The following is a 24,681-nucleotide window of genomic DNA, read 5'->3' as shown; positions in this document are numbered from 1 at the left end:
ACTTAATAGAGAAGGAAAAATAATGTAGATGCAGCCTCTGGTCCCTTCCTTTCCACTGAAAAACCATGGGAGCTTCAGTAGTCACTTAATCCATTTGTGTCTCAGTGTCCTCATCTGTAAAACAGGAATAACAACACCTCCCATACCTTAGAGATATGGAGAAGGCAAATAACACAATTGCATGAATATACTCTCTCTAGACATATATAAGGCTATTTTGTTGTGTTGTTGCTGGATATTCTGTTGTCATAGTAGCCACACAAAAACAATTTCTCAGCTCCAGCTGACAAATGTGTCCACTGAGTTGGGCTCAAACGCCTTTCCCCCAGGGCTCTGCAACAACTCAAACACCATCTCCTTCTAGAAGCCTGACACAGGAATGTCAGCACCCCTCACACTGCCCAAGTCAACCTCTTGGGGACCAGCCAAGGTTGAAATGTGCACAAGGGGATGTTCCACACAAGTGCAGGGTTTCTCAGCCTTGATACCAATGACGTTTGGGGGATGGACAATTCTTTGTTGTGGGGCCTATCCTGTGCATTGAAGGATGCCAGCAGCATTCCTGGCCTGAGCCCAGTAGATGCCAATAGCAACCCATTCCCCCTTAAGATGTGATAACCAAAATGTTGTCTCCAGACATTGCCAAATGTCCTCCTGGCGGGAGGCAGGGGGGGCAGACTTGCCCCTGGTCCAGAACTACTGCACTCACTGAGAAAGGCACTATTTCCTTGTTCCTGATGGGCACGGCCTCTAAGCATCTGATACCCAGGATCAAATAAATGATCGTCTCAAGCATACTTCCTTGGCAGGAGAGGCCATGCCAGAGCCTCCGCCAAGATCTCATGAAACTCAAGGGGAGATGACAGGGAAAGCACTGCTCCCCTCCTTCCTCCAGCTCCCTTCTCAGCCTTGAGCAAAAGGAAGGGGACAGCCCCCTGAACCCACAGCCTATTTGCGTCTCCTCTGAGAGCATGTTCTGAAAGCGTTACACAGGGAGCGTGAAGATCTTTTGTGAGATTACTTATCTCCAGCGTGTGTCACTTTTTCAGCACCATAAAACTGAAATACTTGAAATAGATGTCACTACATTTGTCATGAACTGACATGGCCAATTAATATTACAAATTCACCATGGAGAAACGCTTCCAGCTCCCAAGGTATAAACTGCTGAACATCACAATTTCGTCTTGTAACAATGGGCCAACCTTGCCAGGGCTATAAATACAACGGAGTAGAGCCTGATTAAATGGTAAAAAGTGCTGTTCACGGGGAGTCACTTTCCAGGGTTGACACTTGCACTACGCCTAAAGTTAACAGGTACCACCGGCGTCTTGGCTGCAAAATATTTTTTTTTTTCCAACCTTCAGGAAAAAGTTAACAGCTGCAAACTATGTGATTTTTTTTTTTTTCTCCCCACAGCTAGCAATTGGCACACTCCTTATATGAAAGATTCTGGACACAGGTTGTCCCAAGTTATGTTGCCATTTAACCATTTAGGCTTTTCTCTTTATCTTTCTCTCCTTTTTTTTTTTTAATATTAAGTAGTATCATAGCCAAACTATCGCTCCTAATGAGGCACAGCTGGGCCCTTGGCCCTGAAGAAATACATATTGGAAATGAACTGGAAAACAACACTTTGGCCTCCCTTTAACTCCGCAGGAGCCAGCTTTGCCCCACTTTGCCCCCTGGGAGTCAGCCAGCTTCTTTTCTGGTGGCCATGTTAGCAGTCAAGCAGGGGGCGAAAAATGCCGTTGCTCCAAGTCACACAATGATTTCGGCGATTTTCAAACATTCCCCATCCATCACTGCAAAGGGAGGGCATCTGAAGTAAATTCCATAGGCTGTTTTCTGAGCTGAAAGGCATTGACTTGCCTTTCTCAGCAGAAGTTTTAAGTTCCAGTCCTGTAGTTTAGTTCTTTCTATCATTGGTTTGGAGGACAGAGAGAGGGTTAAGGAAAGAGATTATGTATTACGGAAAAATAAGTAGTGGCCAATAAATTACCAAAACCGAATAAACAAAGTCAGCTATGGAAATAAGGTTTTGGAGGAAGGTGAGACCTATCTGCATAGGTGTATGAAATCAGAAAGAAATGTGTCAAAAACAAATTACAAATCTTCCAAATACAGGATTACACGTGAATGGATGGCAATAATCACACATCAGTCAAACTCAATGTGTGTATTATGTCTTGCATTTCATCAAACAGAGTTAGCTCTTGGGTCATTAATTAGCAGCTTCGGTTCTGGGTACCAGAATATGAGAAAGGCTATAGAGTACACTGGTCTCGCCTCAGCCTTGTGATTCCTTTTCTTGTCTACTTCTCTTTTCCTTCCCTCATTTTGCTAAAAATGTCCTCTGAAGAAAATCGAAGAGCTTTCTTTTAAAAAGAAAACATGCAAGTTTTTGCTCACAGAGTTCACCGTTACTGCATATAGGAGATTGCTTTCCTCAAAGAACACTTAATTCAAGTAATTTACTAACTCCTTTACATCTAATTCCAAAAAAAAGCTATAAGAAGTTTTATGCATGAATATTATACATTTTTTCCTTATTCTCTCAATAATGGAATCTTTCTGTTTTATGAAAGTTGAACCACTCCATACAAAGAACAGTTTACTCCAAGACAAACAGAAATGATAGAAAATATAAAAATCCCACTAAACCCTTTAATCTCCAACTTTCCAAGCAGGTGAATTAATATAGAGGACATTCGAGATTTATTTTCTTTAAGCTCCACCAGTAAAGAGTGTTTCAAAGTCATATTCAAAGCTCTGGAGATTTTTTTTAAAATCCAAATGAACCAAGCTTAACTCTGTGGTGTGATATATAATAAAACCTACTCCAGGATTCACCTACTTAAAGCTATACGGTACATTTGGATAAGAGAAAAAGAAATTAAACAATCTAAAGATATAGGGATCTAATGGTTAAAAATTTTGAACAAAGGTTTCTTGCTTCAAGTAATAAACACAAGCTTCTCAGTGGATATTTTGAATCTTGATTTTAAAATAAATCCCTCCCCGCAACAAAAAAAGAAATTACTGGAGCAAATACCAGGTGAAGGGAAGTAATTATGAGCATGTTTTCTTGTGAGAACAATTTCCTCACCCTGTAGCTATGGGTACTTCATCATCACATCCAAGCTGTTTGGAATGACCATTTGGATCCTTTTATTCTTGTTGGTCCTTGTCACACCACCACCTATAAACTGTTTTTCATGTGAAAAAAAAAGTATATATAGTTTTCTTATACCTAAATTTCTTGTCTCATACAAGAAAACATTAAGCATATTTCAAATAAAAAATTAAGATTTTCAATAGCCATGTTAAAGATTACATACCCAAACTAAGATAGCTCAGAAAAAACAAAAGATGCTGAAATAAAACAGAAAGCTTTGATTTTGTAGTTATGATGTAAACGGACCACAGGAGACCGTTGGGAAAGCAAAACATTAGTTAGAAAGCTTTTGGGGATTACTTGGTAAATGTCATTTCAGTAATACAGTTATGACCAAACGAAGCACTTTTTCGGTATTTGTTATTCATTTGGGTAATTACCCAAATTGAATAAACAAAGTCAGCTTTGAGACTAAGGTTTTGGAGGGAGGTGAGAACTGAATGAATGAGGATATGCTATCAGAATGAAACAAGTCCATGTTATTATTTTGCTTAAATGGAAGCATCCATGACATAACTCGCCTTGGTACCACATAAAAGTCATCGATATTACTTATGAGGCCCAAGACATGCAACTCCCAACTCAAAAAAACAGCAAACAAAATCTAAATGCATTACAGACACCACTGGATAAAGAACTTGAGGGAATGTCCCGAATAAACAATTATCAGCAATCACTGAGCATTAGCTTGCAAAACATAGCAGGATAACCCATTTTAAATTAATTTTGAATTCATTCATCAAAACACACTTCAGTGAAGAATCATCCTGACGATGATTCACTTTAAAAAAAAAATTACAGATGTATTGAGATACAATCCACACACCAATCAATTCATCCATGGGAAGTGCTCAATTCAATGGTTTTTAGTATATTCCCAGATATGTGTAATGATCACCACAGTCAAGAGGGGAGGGCAGCGGGAGAAGAGGGGAGGGAAAAGAAAGAGAGGGGAGGAAAAGTAGGAAAAGACTTGGAGGCACACATGCTATGGTGCGTTCTTGAGCTACTTGTCGTTGCAGGATTTCTCACTATTTCCCACGGTAATAAAACTCTATTTGCCTGGTTGCCAAATAAACTCTTCCTAAATAAAGTGAGAGAGAAAGCAAAAGAAAACTGTTCATTCGCAAAACTGAGACTCACCGAGTTAAAAAATTAAGTTGTACAGATCAGAAATGTAATCATAGGAGACAAGCTCTGAGAGTTTTTCAATCACTGTGGGGCTGCATCAATTTAAAGTCATGTTACATTAAAGAGAAAAATGTCTGGGAGAGTCTCCCTGTGTCACTTTAGATTAGATTTGTTGTTGTTATCAGGCTGTGCATTTTGTCGGCTTTATTTTACATTTTAAAGATATGGTTTAATGCCCATAAATAAGGAATATATAACCTATGACTTGTTTTCGATTGCTTAGAGATTAGTAGACAGTACAAATGAACGTAAAGAGTAAAACACAACAATGTTTGTCTAGATGCATATTTACATCTTAACTAACTTCCTTGGAATAATCTAACATAGGGCAACTTCAAATCCAGTGATTTTTTTTTTTAACTCTGCTCCACTTAATTTAAGACTTACACAAAAATCAATTTGTGGTCTATCTCTCTTTACCGAGTCTACCGTGTAGGAGGGAATTGGAAAATTCCATCCAGTTTGTCTCGATGTCTCGTCAAGTGCAACTGCCTTCCCCTCACCAAGATCTTGTTAAACTACACAGGAGTTTAGTCCTGGGCTCCGAGGACTTCTAAACATCAAGTTGCATAAAAGTGACACTTCACCAATTTAAGTGATAAGTTTTCAAATTGTGAAGCATCTAATGGCAACGATAAATTCACCTTGTTTTCCTCCATGGCCAGACATCTGTATCTTTAACAAACAAAAGTGGCAGTTTAAAAACAATTAGACTCAAAAACTCTAATGAATAAAAATCACTGTTTCTATAGATAGCACAGACACGTGGATGTACTCTGCTCGGCACACACAGGCTAAGGGCATCCTGGTGCAGGAAGGACCCGCGCCTTGAAAAGCCCTCGCTCTCTCTGCTTTCTGGGGTGGAGACCACACTGGACTTCAAAACTTTACAGCACACATTAAAATCTCACAGTGGCACTCATCAATGCAGCGACTTTGTCATCACATTTTATTCCCCTTAGAGGAAGGAGAATGGTCTTCATTTTGGTTGATAGTAGAATTGGATAAGAGATTGTTTGCTGTCTCATATAGTCCATTCATGATGCCCATCAACAAATTGCCTCTCGGTGACAAGAACATGGAGAAAAGCTAAGGCAAGGGAAGACAGGGACAGAGAAAAATCGAGGGCGTTGAATGGGGTGGACCTCTGCTTCCCAGGGCAGAGGAGGCTACTGCAGAAATACAAGAAACTGGCCTCAGAGCTTCCAAACTGGTCCCGAGTCGCCAAGGGCTCGAAGTCTGGAAGGAGCTTCGAGGGTCATTTTACTGCACTCCATTCCCAGCTTACATGCTGACTTCAGAACCTGACCTCTGCAGATGAGTCTTCGCGGCCTACACGGCACGCAGAATTATTTATGCCTGTTTCCCCTATATAGTAAACACTCTTTCCCGGTAGGTGAAATAACTGTTTGTTGAGTAAATGGATGAACCTTAAGTTTAATGTTGCCAGCATGCACACAACACTTTGCGTGACACCTGGCACATAATAACTTTCAACAAGAGATTTGTCTTCTGAGCTTCTGTTAAGCTTGTTGGTGTCTATGAAGGTTGGAAACTCAGGAGCTGGTAGAATAGTCTGGTAAGGCTCTGATCTCGTCACGAGGATCCCGCTCAACATGGCAGAGATTCACAGGCAACCGCAGTGCTCTATCTTGGGTAGTACCCTAACCCATGCGATTATCTGGGGCCCTTTTCTTGTGTTCTACTGTTCAAACAAGGCTATTTCCTCCTTGTCTTGTATCGCCTTCTTGTATCTAGTAGCTGTCTGTTTGTGTGTTTTTTCCCCACCAAGGTTGTACCTATAGCAACACTGCTCCAACCAGCTGGAAAGCAGGAGCCAACCAATTATTCTCACTTTGTGTACCGTCTAACCACTCAATACATCCTGAGAGGCATGGAGGAGAGTGGGGATGAACCAGGAAGGAAAGGCGGGATTTTTTTTTAGTACCATGTGCCAGCATCATGTGCTAGACAGAACAATGCCCCTCTCCATCTCAAAGATGCCCAGTCTTCATCCCTGGAACCTACGAATGTGTTAGGTTATGTGCCAAAGGGGAATTCAGGCTGCAGATGAAATTCCGGGTGAAAATAAGGTGAAATAAGGACCGCTAATCAGCAGAACCTAAAATAAGGAGATTACCTTGGATGATCACGGTGGGCCCCCAGGTAATCACAAGCGTCCTTAAAGGTAGAAGAGGGAGGCAGGAGAAGACCAGCAATGACATGACGACAAAAGAGAGGCACAGAGGCGACGTGCTGGCTTTGGGAATGGGGCCACAGCCAAGGAATGCAGTGACCATAAAGGGAAAGAAACAGATGCTCCTTAAATCCTCCAGAAAGGAACGCAGCCCTGCGGACACCTAAATTTTACCCCCGTAAGAGCTGTGGGACTTCTAGATCCTACCTGTAAGGAAATAAATGGAGGTCGTTTAGGTGCTAAATTTGTGCGAACTTGTTACAGTGGCAAGAGGAAACTAATAGCAAGGGCTTGATATGAGAAAGAAACTGATCCATGGAATTGAAGTGATTTGCCAAAGAATACAGAGTTACGTAGCAAAGATAGAAATATAAAGCAGTCTCCCTTCCCCTGCTAATGCCCTTTCTTGTTGCTACTACCAAACCCCTCCCTGACGCAGACTGGTGGATTTCAGCCCATATTGACTAAAACATCAAGTACAATCCTCTGAATTTAACCGCATTCTCATACATGCCTCTACAAAACTGTTTGAATACGATTAAATAGCACATATTGTCATACCAGTGAAACTACAACATACCGAGACCAGGTTCAGTCCAGATCAAATGTTTAAACAGAGAGCACTGCTCACTGATTGCTGATGTTCAACATAGTCTCAGAAACATAGGCAGCTCACTAACAAACAAACGCAGGCATCAAATCAAACGAGGAAACCAAACTGACTAAGGGCCTAACTGGGTGGAGCACAGCCAGGCATGAAGGGTACCAGGACATGAAGAGCTGGCCTCACTCACTCTCAGCAGGCATGGCCACCACATCAGGGACTCGGGACATAAATGTTAGACACGTGCTAAGCAGTATGTTAAAGGGCCTGACTGAGAGGGACAACCGTTATTTTGAGGAAGGTGCGATCCCAGGGTACCAAGGGCAGGAAAGAGGCTTCCGCGGAGGTCTGACTTGAACAGAGGGTTCACCGGTGGGGATTGAAGGTGATGATGGCAGGACCCACAGCAGCAGACACTGGGTGCCGAGTGCCAGACATGGTGCTTGGTGATTTACAGGGGTCCTCGTGAAACCTTCACCAACACCCAAAGAGGCAGCAACAAGTACGAAGCGCATTTTACAGAAGAAGAAAGCAGCTCAGAGAGGTTTGGCACTTGGCCAAAGCTCACACAGGTGGAACCTGGCGGGGCTTAGACTTGGACCCTTAGGTCTGACCTTGAAAGTACTCAGATACTTTCGGCCTCAGGAACAGCAGTGACGTTGAGGGACTACGGATCCTACGGCAGAGAGAAGGATCCTGAGACCCAAGGTCTGAGAGGTCACTGAACATGTGGGAGCCGACGGGACACCAGCGATGAGCCCAGCCATGCATGAATTACAGCTACAGGCAGCAGGGACATGAGGTCTCCCTGCCCCGGTGGCCGAGGAGGCAAACACCACAACACAGGTTGCACCTTATTTCGGCACTCAGAAGAGCCAAGGCGGCTGCACCAAGTGCCTTGCAGCAGAGAGTGACATGTTGATCAGCTCCTGCTCTGAAGCAGGCAGGCGGCCTGTCCCCTCACACCCCGGACAGGTCTCAGACAGCCTCCTGAAACCGCCCTGGGGGCCCCAGAGGCCCTGAGGTCTCCACAGCTTGTCACTCAGGCACCGAATACACTTAGTCTAATTGGATATTATTCCTTCTTTATGAAGCCAAGCAGGTTGTTACCCTAGTTCCCTGGGTAAGACATTTGCAGCTTCATTTTGCAATTACATCGCCCTGGTATTTGTCATGGCACAGAAGTGAAATCTCTGTGTCACTGGTCCCCAATGTCATCTTTTCCTTCTGTTTAAAACATAGGTGCCAGGTTTTTTTTTAATCTGTAAGCGCTTTTCCATCCTTTAAAAAAAAAAAAAAAAAAAATCCTGCAATATCTGACCAATTATTTTCTAACCCACATTAAAAATAAATGCCATTTCCATTGCCATTGTGGCAGTTACTGGAACTGTTCATAATTGTTCTGGCCCTTCGATTCTTGGGGGCACACAGTAGGATTGCACTTCCCCATCCTTTTGAAATTAAGCCTGTCTGTGGGCTTGTTTGGCCCAATGAACAATGAGTGTAAGTAATACTCCTGCGTGGAAGTTTTAGAAGCCAGGCACCGATTTACCATGTACCCTTCCCTCTACTGCAAAAATAACAGAGGCGTGTGTAAGAGATGGTGCTGAGATCAGCCTGAATCTCTGAGTGATGTTAATAAGCAGAGACCCCCCGCCCCACCCTCTTTGGTCAGGTATCATGAGCAAGGAATAAATTCATTGTGTTAAGTCACTGAGATCTGGGGATGTTTGTTACTGCAACACAACCGAATGCATCCTGACTGGTAAAAACCATTTTAACCAATTCGAGTCCCATCTTTGTGTTCCTTCTCCTTGTCACCAAGTTGGCTTTCTTTTTGCTTCCCAGCATTATGGGACTGCTCGTGAGTTACCAAGGGTGGGCCAGGCAAACCTTCCAGATTGCGATGACAATCCTAAGTCGTGCATCCTTTTTGTTTCTTCTCTCTCTCTATGTAGCACACACTCTTTCTTGCACGTAATTCAGATTCACAGAGCAAGAAAATGGACCTGGCTTTTCTCACCACCTCGTCTTGAAAGGGTTACAGATGGATTCCTCCACATTTCAGTTGCAGAATGCAAATCCAGGCACAGTCAGCCTATCAGCCCTGCCAGGGATTTCTAGAATCCAATACAAGCCACATGTGTAGCAAAGAAGGGGTCATTCCTCCATTTCCCCTGGCACATCATCATGATTCCTAGGGCCCCAGTGCTTTTGGAATGCCTTAGTGAGTGTTTCCTCTGAGGTGACATCTTTTCCCACCAACCTCGATTGATCAACCTCTGCCCTCGGAGGAGAAATCAATGCCCTCCTTCTCCATCCAGTGGGCCTTCCTTCTGTAACAGCATCTGGCAGTACAAGAAGCAGAAAGCTGAAATGTTCTCAGCTGCACTGCTGCTGAGGCCAGATGCTGCTCTCTGGAGTAAGGTCAGTATCTCAGCTGGGCACCCCTCTGGAAAGGACAGTTCATAGCCCTATATTCTGAGCAGGATGCTCACTTGCTGGCTGTTCTCACACAACTTTCCCAAACACACACCCCTCCCAAAAGGAGAATATGATCAAATAGTTATCATGATTATGTGCTGGGACCGAACATGAATTATCTCTAAAGTCCACAGCAAATTAAAAGCTCAGAGGGCTTACGTGGCAGTCAATGGTAGAGCCTGGAGTTGAACCAGTTTCTTCTAATGCCAGGTTCATGTCCCTTCCACTCCCCAAACTTCCATTCCTTGTGCCTCTGTGTGTGTGTGTGTGTGTGTGTGTGTGTGTGTGCGTGTGTGCGTGTGTGTGTCTTCTTCTCCCTGCCAGGAAGATTCTCTCCAATGACATGCGTACTGCTAAGCCTTGTACCTGTTTCCTCCATCAGCGATTCCATGCTACCCATTCTTACCCTGAATTCCTCCTTCTGGAACTTCTTTTCCACAGTGCTGGTGTCTTAATCTATTTAGATTGCTAGAATAAAATACCATAGACTGGGTGACTTAAATAACAGACATGTATTTCTCACAGTTCTAGAGGCTGGAAGTCCAAGATCAAGATGGCGGCAGATTCGGTTCCTGGTGAGGGCTCTCTTCCTGGCTTGCAGACAGCCACCTTCTCACTGTGTGCTCACATGGCCTTTTCTTGGGCAGTGTTCACGGAGAAAGATCTCTCTCTCTCTCTCTCTCTGTCTCTTCCTCTTCTTATAAGCGCACTAATCATATCACGAGGGCCTTCATCACCACCTTCATAACCTCATCTAACCCTAATCACCTCTCCAAAGCCCTAGTCTACTGCCTCTTTTTTTAAAGTATCCGAGGTGCCCCTTTCTATGCTTTGTAACATAGGTCTTGACAATGCAACAGCAGCAGTGGCAGTGCCAGGAACTGCCAACATCCACAGGTGCTTTTCAGATACCAGGGACTTTGTTATGCAGTGTTATCGCCTATCGGTGTGGCGTTCTCCCACTTTCCAAACATGGCTCTCTCTGCTCAGATGTCACTTCGCCAATGAAGCCTTCCCCCAACAACCCTGACAAAGCAGTGCTTAGCAGACAGTAGGCCCACAATACATATTTGATGAATGAAAAAAGCCCTTCAAAGCCATGTTTATGGACTCCTTGTGATGTGTTAGTCCCATGCAACAGCCATGAGAAGTTTCATCTTGTTCCATTATCACCTTTCTGAGAAGTAACACCCACCTCAGACCCACAGGAAGTTGGCAGCACTGGAATTAAGCCCTGGTCACCATCCTCTTCCACTGAGCTGGGCCAGGGCCAGAATCAGAACCAAAAATAAATTCCTTTTAGCCCTCTAGCCTCTCAGTAGGAATATCTGAAGTATCTTTAATCAAACTTTAGAAGCTCAAATTGCCCACAATTCTAGAAATGCCTCCAGTTACTATGGATTTATCAGTGAAGAGAATGAAATAAAGAAAATTTGTTTCATAGTTAAAGCCAGGGCCACTTTATCCCAGATGTACTTAAATCACTTAGCTCTTAACAGAATCTTTAACTATAAATATACTAAATTTGGTAGTAGGATAGATTAACTACAAAAGGAAATTAACACTGCCTTAGAGAATGAAGATAACATATTAAACCACTGATAGGCCACTTTTGAGAATTATAACTGGGTAGACCTAACATTTTTAAATGGATATTAGAGATGATGAAATACTACTTGGCCACCCTCTGGAATGCAATTGAATTTACATTGATTAAGGAAGAGGGAAAATCTAGTATTATGTGAGGCCTTCCATTAAAAACTTTAAACAAGACCCAAAATGACTCCTTAGGAAATAGGTTTTGGTGACTAAACGGTGTGTCATTAGTCCTCCGGCAAGAAACTGCAGTATTTAGGCCCATTATGAACGGGTTTGTGCAGGATTTCATCTGTGGGTAAATGAACACTTGCCTTCCAAAGAGACCAGCAGTAACCACAGAAGTTTGCAAGTCTTTGTCATTAGCCCTGTTTGCATTTTCCAAAGCAAACTGACAGTCTCATGATGCAGTACATTGAAAATCCTCAGCAATATTGACTGCCCGAAGCTGAGGCTTCCCTGTTAAATACAGCACAGCTCAATTAACAGCTCTTCAATATATAATTTAATTTTTCTTTCATCTTGATCCACAGCCTGGCTCAAAATGAGGAATGCTAGAATAGATGTACTTTGAATATTGAAGCAAGTCTTTATAAATAAACCTATCACATTTGTAATGATTTCTGTCATAACATGACAAAACAGATGAAGCTCGGCGTCTGGCACTTCTGCTCACACGTCATTTTTCCAACATCACCAGAACCTACAATTTTTTTTTTTTTTTGGCTTTTCTCTAATACTTGTTTTCCAGTTATCTCTGAATGGCATTCTGCTGTTTGAGAAAAGTTTATCCTTTTTTTTTTTTCTTCCCTGTGTGACAATTCTCCCGAAAGAACGAAGAAAATTACCATTCTGCTACTTACATGTAAGGTAAGGAATATAACTTATAAATGAATTATGAAGGTCTTACCCTTGGAAAGACATACATATTTCATCATAAATGTGATCCGTAACACTTACTCCACATACAGTATTTATATTTATACGTGATTATTCTGGGGTTCTTTTTTAAATCTCAGCAAACCCATACTTTCATAAGCAAATTCAACATTCTCCTTTAACCTGTAAGGCACAAAACAGAATGTACAAAAGGTACTCCCAATTGACCCTACACACATACTCTCTCCCTGGATGGAAAGGATAATATTTACAAAGAATGCTGTGAATCAAGCAATTTCTCAAAGGCACACAATGCAGTGTGCAAATGGCTCCCTGTGCTTGCCATTGGTCAGAGAGGCATGTGTCTCACTTTGGACCAAAGATAATTTCTTCTGTTTAAACATATTCATAAAAACAGACTTGACGACACTTTATGCCTTGGGTAGAAGCAGGGTAGCCAGGATTTGGATTTCTCACACTTCTTTTGAGCTAGGTGAAGGAAGAACAGGGTCCTCCCACTGTAAGTAAATACAGTACCAGGGGAGACTGACGAAAACTCAGTCTCCTTGATGAAATCATTCCAGTCGGTCTTAAGCCTGCAGAATGAGATTCACTGCCAAGCTGATATCTCGTGTAACGTGACAGCCATACCACGACACACAGACTTATTTGAAATGTACTGGTTTTTATCCCAGTATATTTGATCACATTGTAATTGATAACCTACTTTAAAAATTCAAAATGCATTTCAGATTTTTTCAACTCTTTCACTGTCTATTTAGCATGAAATAGAAATTACAGATAAATGTGCATACATATATATGTGTGTGTATATATATATATGTATATATATATATGCACATGTATATATATGCACACAAGTACAACCGTTCAAAATAGGAACTGATACAACTACCCATATTTTAAACACCCTCCTTCCAGGCTTACTTTTCTTTCCCTGATGCTGTACTGCTCCTTATATAATTCAGAGGGAACTGAACAAAAGCTGTAAGAGACTTTTTAATTGTCAGAGATAGAGCACTTAGAATTTATAGTAATTAACTAGTCATTATTTCAAATAAGGACATTAATTGGTATGTTTGGGAAATCTGCAGCATTGCAAAATTTAAAATAAACATTACAAAGATATCATTTACAACTAATCTATATTTACCACTGAAGTGAGCTTCAAACTATATTTCTTTCTATTATGCTTTTATTGGCTACAGCACACAGCAAATGGGGTGTGTTATGCACAGCTTCCTAAACACCTAAATTTATAAAACCCAATTACATAAATTAATTAGGAATGAACGCATACATTTATACCTTTGTTTGCAACTGGAACATATTAAACATGACAAAATTAATAAGTACACCCTAAAAGAAAAAATAGTGCCATGTACTTATTTTCCATGACAGATTTTTATGAGATTTAATTTGACTTATCTAGTCCTAAGGGTCATGATTCTTAATAAATATGCAGTTTCTTGCCATTTCATATATATGTAAGGGTGTGTTTTTATGGTTCCTCAAGGACCAAGGATGTATAAATTCAGGAGCATTTATTTCCAGATCCAGAGACAGAAGGGCAAAGAATTACTCAAATGTTATTTCTATCCTGCTTATCTTCACATTGTTATCAGAGACAACTTTTTGAAATTAGAGCAGTACACACACAAAATTAAGTGATTCACCATCACACAGCCTATCATAGAAGACACCCATTAAAACAAGCTTCGTGTTAGCTCCAAGGAGGAAGAAACATTGATATATGACGAAGCCAGTCAGAAAAACATGGCTGGAAACAGATAACAATGTAATTTTTTAAATGCAAAAATCAGAACCCAAAAAATGCCTTCCTCATATATTTAAAATAATTTTACAGCACTACTGCTCAGAATGATAGTTTCTTGCATGGAAAATGCTGAAAGAAAATAGTCTGGTTTAAAACGAAAAGGTGAAAGGAACGAGATCTGGAATGAAGAGAATCTCTCCCCTTGCTCCCAGTGTACGCAAGTTCCTCATCGTCTCACTCATACGTGCCTGCAAGACTTCCAGGTTCAGAAAGGCTACTGGCTACCAGTAGCGTTTTGTGACCTGGTTCAGGAGTCTTGGCTAGAAGGAACACAGTAATGTTATGAAAGCAAAGCCTATTTGAGGCCTCTGTTCCACTAAAGCTCCTGTTCCAAAGGAGATTCTTCAGATCACAGACTACTTCAGTGGGTCAAACGATGTCCCTCCTTGCTGGACTAAAAAACGATGTCCCTCCTCTGCTGACTTAGTCATCAGAATGACTAAGAATGCAGAGTTCCTGGAACTCTGACACACAGTCTATCTTTAGAATAAGGGCCTGACTTCATCTTTATGATGCTCAGTCCTCTCCTAGACCCTGTGGGATGTGAGACAGTAGAAGGGGCAGGGAGCTTGCAGCCAGTTCACACTCTTCTGCCAAGCCTCAGACCCCACTGCTCCTTGTGACTTCTCCACAGGTGCCTCCAGCTCAACAGGACCCAAACCAATGCACTTCTTTTCTTCTCCCTTCCTCACCTTCCTCCTCCTCCTGTGCTCTCTATTTCAATTAAAGGCACAGCAACCCAAGCATCACCTGCAAGCAGCCTAGATCTCTTCCCTTCCCTCTTCTTCCATCCCATTGCCTCCCTCTCTCAAAATCATCCTCTCCTCTCCATCCCCAATGCCCTTGTCTCCCACAAGCCTTCAATGTTTCCTGCTGGAGGACTGCGAGAGACTCCTGTACCAAACCTCAACAGGCCAGGCTCCAAATGCTGCCAGAATCAACCCCCCAAATGCTCAGTGGAGCAAGGAAAACCCTGCTTGATTAATAACCACCCTCCCCGCTGCCCTCATTACGAAACCCAAACACGTTGGTAAGGTACTTAGACTCTCTGTGTTGTGCCCTCACTTTCCTTTCTACCTTCGTCTCTCAGGACATCCCCATTCTCTTCCTACACTCCACCTGTACTGAAGATTCACGATCTTTCCAGATGTGCCTTAGCTCCCTTCGGTCTCGAGACGTCTGCCCAGGGGATACTCTAAGACTGCAATGTCCTTCTCTGCTTGTCTTCTCTTTGCTAACTCCTAGTACTTCTTCAAAATTTGGCCAAAACTAACCTTTTCCACCAAGTCTTTTCTGATTCTCTCCCACTGACCAACTGGGTTAGACATTGTGGTGGTTTTCAAACAGGTCTACAGATTCGTTGACAATCCTCCCCTCCAGAGATAGAGCCAAATTCTCATTCCCATCAGTGTGGACCGAAGGAGGTGATTCACTTCTAATGGTATGAGTGGGGCAGAAGTAAAAGTGGGTGACTTCTGAGACTGGGGCAAAAGTAGTACTGTGGCTTCCACCTTGCTCTCTCACTCTTGGATCACTTACTCTGGAAGAAACCAGCTGACATGTAAAGATTCTCTGGCCTATGTAGAGGTCCACATAGTAAGGGACTGAGGCCTCCAGCCAACAGGCATATAGGTGTGTCATCTTAGAGGCACATCCTCCAGTCCCAGTCAAGCTTTCAGATGACATCTCAGTAGTGACCTCATGAGACAGTCTGTGCCAGAACCACCTAGAAAAAGCCATACCCAATTCCTGACCCACAGAAACTCAGTGACATAATAAATGCTTACTTTGAGGTTACCTCTGGGGATAATTTGTTATGTCGCAATAGGTAACTACTACTAGTATCCTTCCTGTGTGGTTCTACAACACTCTGCATTTCCCTCTGTAGCTCTAATACCTAGCACAGTACCTGGGCATTGTTGGCACTGAATACATTTGAAGGATACATGGTAGATGGCTGAATAAACAGATTTATGAACAAATGAACCAACACCATGGAACTACAGATAATATACAGAAAATATTCTAGTATTAGTTATATGAAGGCTGTGATATGATGTTATAATAACATAATCATTTATAATCAATATTTATCACATTAGAAAGAACAGAGGTATTGTTATATATCCACAATAATATCTCAAGAGGCCAGAGCACACATCATGCTGCAAACCACTGCTCTGACACCCTAGAAAATACGTGTGTGTGTGAGATATGTGTGTGTGTGTGTGTGTGTGTGTGTATGTATAGGTTGGTTTTATATATATATATATACACACACACACACACACACACACACACACACACACACATATATACATATATGTATATATTCCCCAATAACATTGTCTCTTTATTGAGACATTAAAAACTATGGAAGTTCAGAACATAGAGGTCATTTTCAATGACGGGGGTGGAAGATGGGTGATGAAAGACTTTGTGGAAGAGATAGGAGTCAAAGAATACCATTGAAAAGAGATGGGAACATGAGCAAACAGAAAAAATTACATGGAACAAGCTAGGATTGGAAAGCTCCATCCATCCATCCATCCATCCATCCATCCATCCATCCATCCATCAATCCATCCATTTTCCGACCCATTCATCCATCCATCCTCCCATCCATCCATTGACTTGCTGGTATTTTAAATTTCACCAGTGTCTGAGTGTATCAATAGATGATTAATGGAAGAAGAAAATAAATTAGGTGAAATCTTTTTAGGGTCTAAAATGTCGGCCTAAGGAGTTTGGAATTTTTATGCTATGAAACGGGGAACCATTATGAAGTTTTAAAGAGCTATTCTTCAGGAAGATTCGCCTAGCACCATAGGTGGATGTAAGTGTTACAAGCATGGATGCAGTGAGGAGTCTGTTGCAAGACTAGAGAGAAGATTAAAGAAAATGAGATTATGGAACTGGACCACCGATTGGATGTTGAGGTCAAAGTAGAGAGGGCTGGAGAAGAGGACTCTGAAGTTTTGAGTCTGTGTGACTGATCTAGGTGTGTGTCCACATTAAGAAAACGATGTATGAAATTCTGAATTGAAAAACAAATGGATTCTCATACAAACAGTGAATCATGATGTTAAACCTGAAACTAATAAATATGTCAATTATACCTCAATAAAGTAAGGAAAGATGGATTTTCAATAATGAGAACAATAATTTTTCTTTGTAATATGTGTGTTGTTTGCATAGATTTCATTAAGCAGCAGCTCTTCTAATTACTGTCAGGTATAACAATACCATAATTCACCTCTCTGTGGCAGATAGCACTAACCATAGTACTCTTTTCCACTGAGTATGGTGATACCTTCTGAATCCTTCTCCTCAAGAATTACCAATAGTTTGAAACCCATTTGCCATCCTTGTGTCAAATAAATTGGTTCTTGACCGAGACACTGGAACTAAAAATCTTAACATCCTTGAAATGACTATAAATGGAATGTGAATCCAAAATGAAAATAAATAATTTTGGAAATGAATCTGTCATTGAAAAATATACTTTATTTTCTCTTTGCAATGACCAGCACAAAGTATTTTAGTTGTTAAAAATAATGCAACAGAACAGCAATTAGAAAGAAAGAGGAAAAGGAGAAAAAGAAGGGGGAAAAAAACAGATAAAGTACATGGGTATTTCAGGGCTTCTAAGCCTAGGAACTTGAAATGTTGGCCCCATTTTGGCCTGTACCTTAAAGAAATGAGAAATAAGACTGAGTGAGATTTTAAAGTTGATGCTGTTTCCTAGCTCCTTACAACCTGACCGGCTAAATCCCTGAAAAGGAAGAAACAAGAAGGACGAGGCATGATCTGGGAAACAACCCTTCATTCCTTCATTCATGCCAGAGGCCTCAATGGTACATGGTCATGGAGGAGGACCCCAGGACCAATGACTCTCGAAGAGCCCAGGATGGAAAGGAACATAGGGCACCAGTGTGCCCCAAACGTGCCAGGTCTGGCCTACTAACCAGAAGTTACCCAGGTTTGGGGGCGGGCGGAGTCCAGGAGCCATGGCCCAAGTAGTCCCGTACCAGGTTTCCAGCCAGATTGCTAGACCAGGATGGCTAACAGCATCTTAGGAAATGAAAGAGGAGGTCAAAGGTGAAGAACTGAGAGAGGAGACGTGGAAAGAATAAGTTGAAAAGACAACACTGAAGAATGCATGGCACTTAATGCCCAGTGAATGGGGTACAGAGGACGTCCTGAAGCAATAATTCCACGTGGGTAGCCTGGTACACATGGCTAGACCAGGAACCTGTTCCAAAAGGAACCAAAACGTGTTATAAAACTATTAATGCCTCCTTCTCTCTTGAACCTTTTTCAACCTGCCATTAACATAAAAGACTGTTCTGGTCTTGCCAAACATTTGTCGTTTTATCTCTCAGCTATCAACACTTTGATCTTTAAGTACAGAATAATCCTCTGAGATCACTGGTATGTCTTCGTCATGCCTTCTCGGGCTTTCAATATTCTTGTCAGCTTAAAATAAGTTTCCTTTATGTCGCCAGCCTCTTCCATGTTCCCCATGTAATGAGGCTATATTATTTTCCTTCTCAAAAACTAGTCTTAATAGACAAACATTCTGATTCTTAGTGGAAATCCCTTCCCTATTTCAGTGGCTGCAGATGAAAGGAAGTATGCTGCCAAATGAGTGGGTCCATTTTTATATTTTATGATAAAAACATTTCACTTGGGTGTTTCCACTCCTTCGTTGGGTGCAGCCCTCTCTACGCAGGGGGATTAATAAGGGCATAATTAAAAACCAAAAACGATCCTAGTTTTCAGCCCAATTTTCCTTCTAACTGCTTCAGTGAGAGTGGAGTACTGCTGTCTCTATTTGAAAGACAGAAGCAAATGTTTGCCTTTTAATCGTGAGCTCTTCTTCTGTTTGCAGTCCGCTGCGCACTTAGACCCGTTCACAAATAAAAATGGAATGAATTTTTAATGTTTGGGAGTGATGTTTGTTTTCCCCTCCAGCACAAGGGATCGTAAATGTGCACATGCAAAGCACCCCCATCCCGAGAAGGCACAGCCCAACTGGCGAGGGCAGGCCCAAGACGGAGCATGGTGACACTTTATGTAAACAGACGGGCACCTTGGGCAGAGGCCACCACGCTCTAAAATTAATCCAGCCCATACAGATAGCAAAGCTCCCCTCTGGCTTTGAACAGTGAAGGCTGATCTCCCAGCACGTGGATTAACTGTGAAAAAACATCAAGTGAGGGCAAACCTCCCGCGGTCACCTGAGAAACCAAGTGCCCCGGAACGGGCACAGTATTAAGGATGACGGTAATAAAAATTCTGTGATGATCTAGCATATAACAGACACTCTCCTAAGCACTTCGGCAATAGCAACTGGAGCCCTGCAAAGCAGCTATTAACAACCCTATTTTACACAGGGGAAACTGAGGCTCAGAGCGGGCAAGTGCCCTGACCAAACCTTTGTTTTTTTCTTCCTTTGCTTTCTCTCTCTCTCAGTCTTTCTCATTATTACTGTGAACAGCAATACTGCTACCTTACAGAAAGTCACTTTAAAGGTATGTCAATCAGGTAAAGGGAATGCCATCAAACCCAGGTAATTCAGCAGTGGGTCGCCTGAAACAGAGGAGGAAATCAGAAGGCCGGAGAAGAAGTTTTAACATACCTACTATGTGTAGAGAGAGCCCAGTCAGAGGCTGAGCCAACGATCAGCAAATACTGCTGTCTGTCTCAATGTCTAGCCTTAGAAGTCTCTTGGTGACACTCAATAACTTGAAAGAGCAGATACTAAGAAATGCATTATTTATTTCCTTCCTTGCCATCCCAACAGACTTAAAAAGAAAAATAGGTTGCACACTGGCTACCATGTCACTGTTGACTTTGAAGCCACTACCTTTGTAGGTCCATAAATAATACTTTTTCCTACTAGGAAATGGCTCTGCTTGCATCTATTAGTGTTTTCCCTCATGCCATCGATGATTCCATCCAACAGGAGGCTTAGTCTGTCGGTGAATCATTTACACTGAAATCTACATATATAAATGCCATCAGCTGCTTGATTTGAACAAGAGCGAAGAGAGATCTTTGGATCTGAAATCAGCCTAAGCAAAACTCTCCTAAATGTAACCGGGGAGACAAAAGGGAGGGGAGGGGGGTGGATGGCAGGTGTACATGAGTTAGACATCTGAATAAAACATCACTGCATCAGACTCAAAATATCAGGCAGGTGGCACTAAGGCAATTCAGAATCTGCACCCTTTCTGCCTCGAATGAATTAAGGGCATGCCCTAAGATAGCAACTGGAGAGCAGAGGAAAGGAGAAATCACGTGAACGCTGGGTTCGTGACACAGGACCCCTAGAGGAGGAAATATAACAGAGGCACATTAACTGGCCCTGGATAAGAAATATTTACATGGCCATAATGATGGAAATATAATGTATTATGTCTCATCTTTTAGAATCAACCCATAGAAAATGCACAGGAAACACTTTCATATGGCTACAGAATGGAATGTAAGTGTTATTAACCACGACAAAGTAAAGTATACGTAGCAGAAGTAAAGCGTCGAGGGAAAAAGAAGAGGTGGAATGGTTGGCAAAGGCACCAATGGCCTCATCTTACAAGGTACAGAGGTGCGGACACTGTCCAGAGTAGGAAAAAAAATTACACACACACATATACACATACACACATTTGTGTGCATATATATAATATAAAAAATGTACAAAACATACAATCTAAATATATGAGTATACAAAATCTGAACTTGCAAACATAATGGGAGGAAGGAGATATATAACTGTTGAGGGTGGTGTAAGTGAACTAAATCCGTATCCATCACAGCAAAAGTCATTTGCAAGTCCCTGAAATTGATAGATCAAAAAATGGCACACTATTTAAACATAGCATTAAGACATAGGAGGCAGCCACCAAAAGCATCAAAAACAGCCATTGTTGAAAGCGGTTGCCTTTGTCCATCCCTGTAGATCAGCACCCAAAAAAACATCGAGCACAGAATCCATTCTCGATCACTATTTGTGGATCAAACGAATGAGTGGACCTACGAATGAGAAGTAAAGGGTGAGAAGGTAAGGTAAGAGGCTAGCGGTTTGCTGTTATTAGTCCGTCAGAACAGTTTGATTTTTATCTTTCCATAATGGTTGCAAATATTATCTTTACCTTTGTATGTGTGGAGGGGCGGGGAGGGTTGTTTACCAGGGAGGGAGGGGTTTATTTTCATTCTTCTGGTAAGAATCCGGTTCCCAGGTTCTGCAAGGGTAGCCTTCTTTGAATGGTGAGAATTCCCTGCGTGAAAATTCAAGCTGCAGCCATCAGTCTGGAAGTGGCTACGCTGCCGGGTTAGCCTGGTCTGAGATCCCAAAGGCACCTGCCTAGGAAGGAGAAGGAGGCCTCAGAATGGAGGCTCAGAGTGTACACACCTGCAGAGATCAGAATGGCTTATCAAGGGCTGCAAAGAGACAGTGGTAACCTTTTGGTTAATAAACTACAGTTTTAGGCAAAGGAGTGAAAATTTCCTCCTGTTCTGCAATTACAACAAATTTGCTTTAAAAAGCAAAGGAAAGGGAAGAAAATAACAAAATCACTAGTATGAGGAACAAGGAGTCTATGACCTTGTCAGTTTGCTATGTTTAGGTAAAACATATGGGTTCTGTGTTCAAATTCTGCCTCTGCCAGGAACTCAGCAGTTCAGCCTTGGGTAAGCGGCTTACCTCCTCTCACTGTCTTTTCTTTCATTTGTCAAATGAGGACAGTGAAATCCATTTCCTGGTGTTCCTAGAGAGTTAAATTAGATAATGCCTGTAAATATTTGGCATATCAGACTTAAAATTTCCCTTCTCTCCTTGGATCAATGCCAGAAGAATACACAGTTTTTCCGCCACAGAACAAGATTCCTAAAAGGATGGGACAAACGTTTCATGGTAACATTTATTAAGCTCAGGTTCCAATTAACATCAAAGCACATGAAAAAGCATTTGTTACATCCAAAAAATATTTTGATGTCAAATCCAAAAATAAAAAATAATCACAAAATATAAAGCTTAAAAGAACTGCATCGTGTATATTATACCGGATGTGACGAAGGAACGAATTTAATCACCATTGTGGTACCTGCCACATGGGTGTTTATACTGTAGCTGGAACCTCAGTCTCCTTTCTATGAAAAGGACATGACATCTCCGATCACAGTGGCACTGAGGAATGAGGAGTACTGGAGGTCAAGTGCATGGTATGATCCCTAGGACAGGCTGGCCCACGCGTCACACTCACTGCTGTCATACGCTATGCAATATCACTTTTTCCTTGTGCTCAAAATTTTATATTACTCAAGTAATTTTCTCTGCCGTGCGGGAAGCATTTCACTGAGATAACAAGCAGATCAGAGTCATGTTTTGCCCTCACTTAAAAGGCTCGACCCAGGCAGCAGTCAGTGGGGGTGATAAAATTGCCTCCTGGATCTTACCATGACTTTTGTCCAAAATGATCAGAGCGCGCATTAAATCATTAGCAGAAACTTTGCTGCCTGCTGATTTTACAATGCAGGCAATGAAATTCATTGCAGAAGCAAAACAGGGCCAATAATATAATTACAGCGCTCTGCCTATGCAGTCAGAGCTAATGCTATTATTTGACATAGAAAGGCTGTGTTTTCCCCCCAGAGTCTCAGTGGAGACAAGGATCGCCCTAATTGGTTCCAAAGCACAACCTCCCCACCACAATCTTTCCTCAGGACCAGTAATGTCAATTTCCACACAACTGTAAATAGTGTTTGCAAACAATACAAACATGGTAATAAGAGGCTAGGTGGGTAATTAATGTGGTTACAAAGTAGCTTATTTGCATTTTTATTTAAAAATGGCCTTCTTTAAAAAGCAGCTCAGATTTCTCTTTGCAAAAGGAGCCTTGGTTAAAGAGCACAGGCAGTAATTACTCTCTTTAGGGGTTCTTTTATATGTCCTTCAGGGAATTAGAATGAAAAGATAAGCAGAATTATAAAAGAAATCATGTAAAATATGAAATGTACTATAAACACTTAGTAGTGTATTTACCATAAGCTAGGCCTACCTTTTTCATTAATGAAATATTTTAACCAGCTTACAATACATTCAAATTAATTGTAATATATGGCTAAAAGGTAGCATCGGCCAGTTCAATTGTTTTTTTGAAAGGTACTGTATTATCAGATTTTTCTAGGCATTCACAGTAAATTCCATATGATCAGCTACAGAGAAGTGTCTTCAGTAAGACAAAGGGTTAAGGGTGCTGAACCTCTGAGATAAGGCACAGATCTGGGTCCTCTGCTAATGAAAGGAAACCAGAATGTCAGAACAATAAGGTCATCTATCTTGTCTTGGCTTATATCTGGTATTCCTGGGCTCAAGAAATAGGAAGTGAGGAAACAAACCGAAAAGCTAATTTGGAGTGGAATTCAGTCTTTCTCATTTCTTGCCCAACGGTTACATGTGGAAATTTCTAGAGGGTGGCCAGTGTCCGGATCATACAGCAGCTGAGAGATCTGAATTCATTCGGAGGCCATTTAATCATCACCTACTAGCCAGTGGGAGGTGAGCCAGGAGTCAGGTCACAGAGATGAAAGAAATCGCATCTCTACGCCTCAAGGAGTTCATGGTCTTAGTGACAGTGCTGTCATATGGAGCCACCTGTCAGGTTTAATAAAGGATCAGGCACCAGTCAGTCTGCAGGTTCTGGGGAAAGTCTCACCAGGGGCATAACGCTCAAGCTGGAGAAAGAGACTAAGGGTCCGAACAATGGAAGGGTGGGGCTCTGCAGAAGGAACTGCCAGCATGTGCCAAGGTACTGGGGCACCGAATAGCGTTCTGGAGAACCATGTGGGGGACGTTAGCAGAAGGCAGATAAGAAGTTGTAAGCGCAAATGTCAGCCAGGGAACAACTCCATGCATTTATTCCTTCAACGACTCTTTCCGAGGGTCTGCTATGTACAAAATTGTGTTCTACATCAGAACTCACGTTCCATTGGGTGATGCAGTCAAGAAGCAATAGATATAACACAGGAGAACATTAAATAAAATGTCAGCACATTCTAAGTGCTAAGAATAAAAAAGAAGAAGAATTTAAAAGAGTGGGGGTTTTAAAGCAGGCAGGAGTAACAAAGGAATAGGGAATGTGGGGTGATGTGAGTGCCTGGTCTGTCTAAAGAAATGTAGCTGCTACTCAGCCCCTGCTAAGTATCGCCATGTCTTCCAGTAGTTTAAGGAGAAGCTAGAAATTTGGAACGTGAGTGAAATCTTATTTTATTTAACTTAAAAAACAAACACGTCACCCACTCAGCAGCTACAATAAGACCTGTCTACAGAAGACCAATGTAACAAAGCCCCCTGACTTGAAAGGAGCATTACACTGTTTTTAAAAAAATGAATTAAGTCTTTAAAAGGTACATCTTTATGCTCATTCTCCCAGCCCTCTAAAATTTACAACGAAAAATTATTTTTAGCTAAGACTGTCCCTCTTCATTTAAGCATCTGTATTCATGCAAATTCCATATGATGTTGATACTTTGGTACTCCCAGCCCCTGCCATACTCTAAACATCCAAAACATCTATCTCACAGGATGTATAATAACGGTACCGCAGCTATATAAGACCAGATCGAAAAAAAGACCAGCTCCACTTCAAGAAAACCAATAAAATGTATCTAAGCCATCAAAAAATAAA

At 41.8% G+C, this 24,681-nt stretch overlaps 1 protein-coding gene across 2 annotated transcripts in view; it reads right to left on the bottom strand.

Annotated features, from left to right (window-relative positions):
* The window catches only part of WWOX (WW domain containing oxidoreductase), a 913,938-nt gene that overhangs the window by 812,406 nt on the left and 76,851 nt on the right, over positions 1 to 24,681 (bottom strand). The gene's annotated exons all lie outside the window — the stretch shown is intronic.

The sequence above is a fragment of the Rhinolophus ferrumequinum genome, chromosome 15, assembly GCF_004115265.2.
Source record: "Rhinolophus ferrumequinum isolate MPI-CBG mRhiFer1 chromosome 15, mRhiFer1_v1.p, whole genome shotgun sequence".
NCBI classification, from domain to species: domain Eukaryota; kingdom Metazoa; phylum Chordata; class Mammalia; order Chiroptera; family Rhinolophidae; genus Rhinolophus; species Rhinolophus ferrumequinum.
The sequence above is the reverse complement of the archived record's forward strand: the minus strand, read 5'-3'. Positions and strand labels throughout refer to the sequence as shown.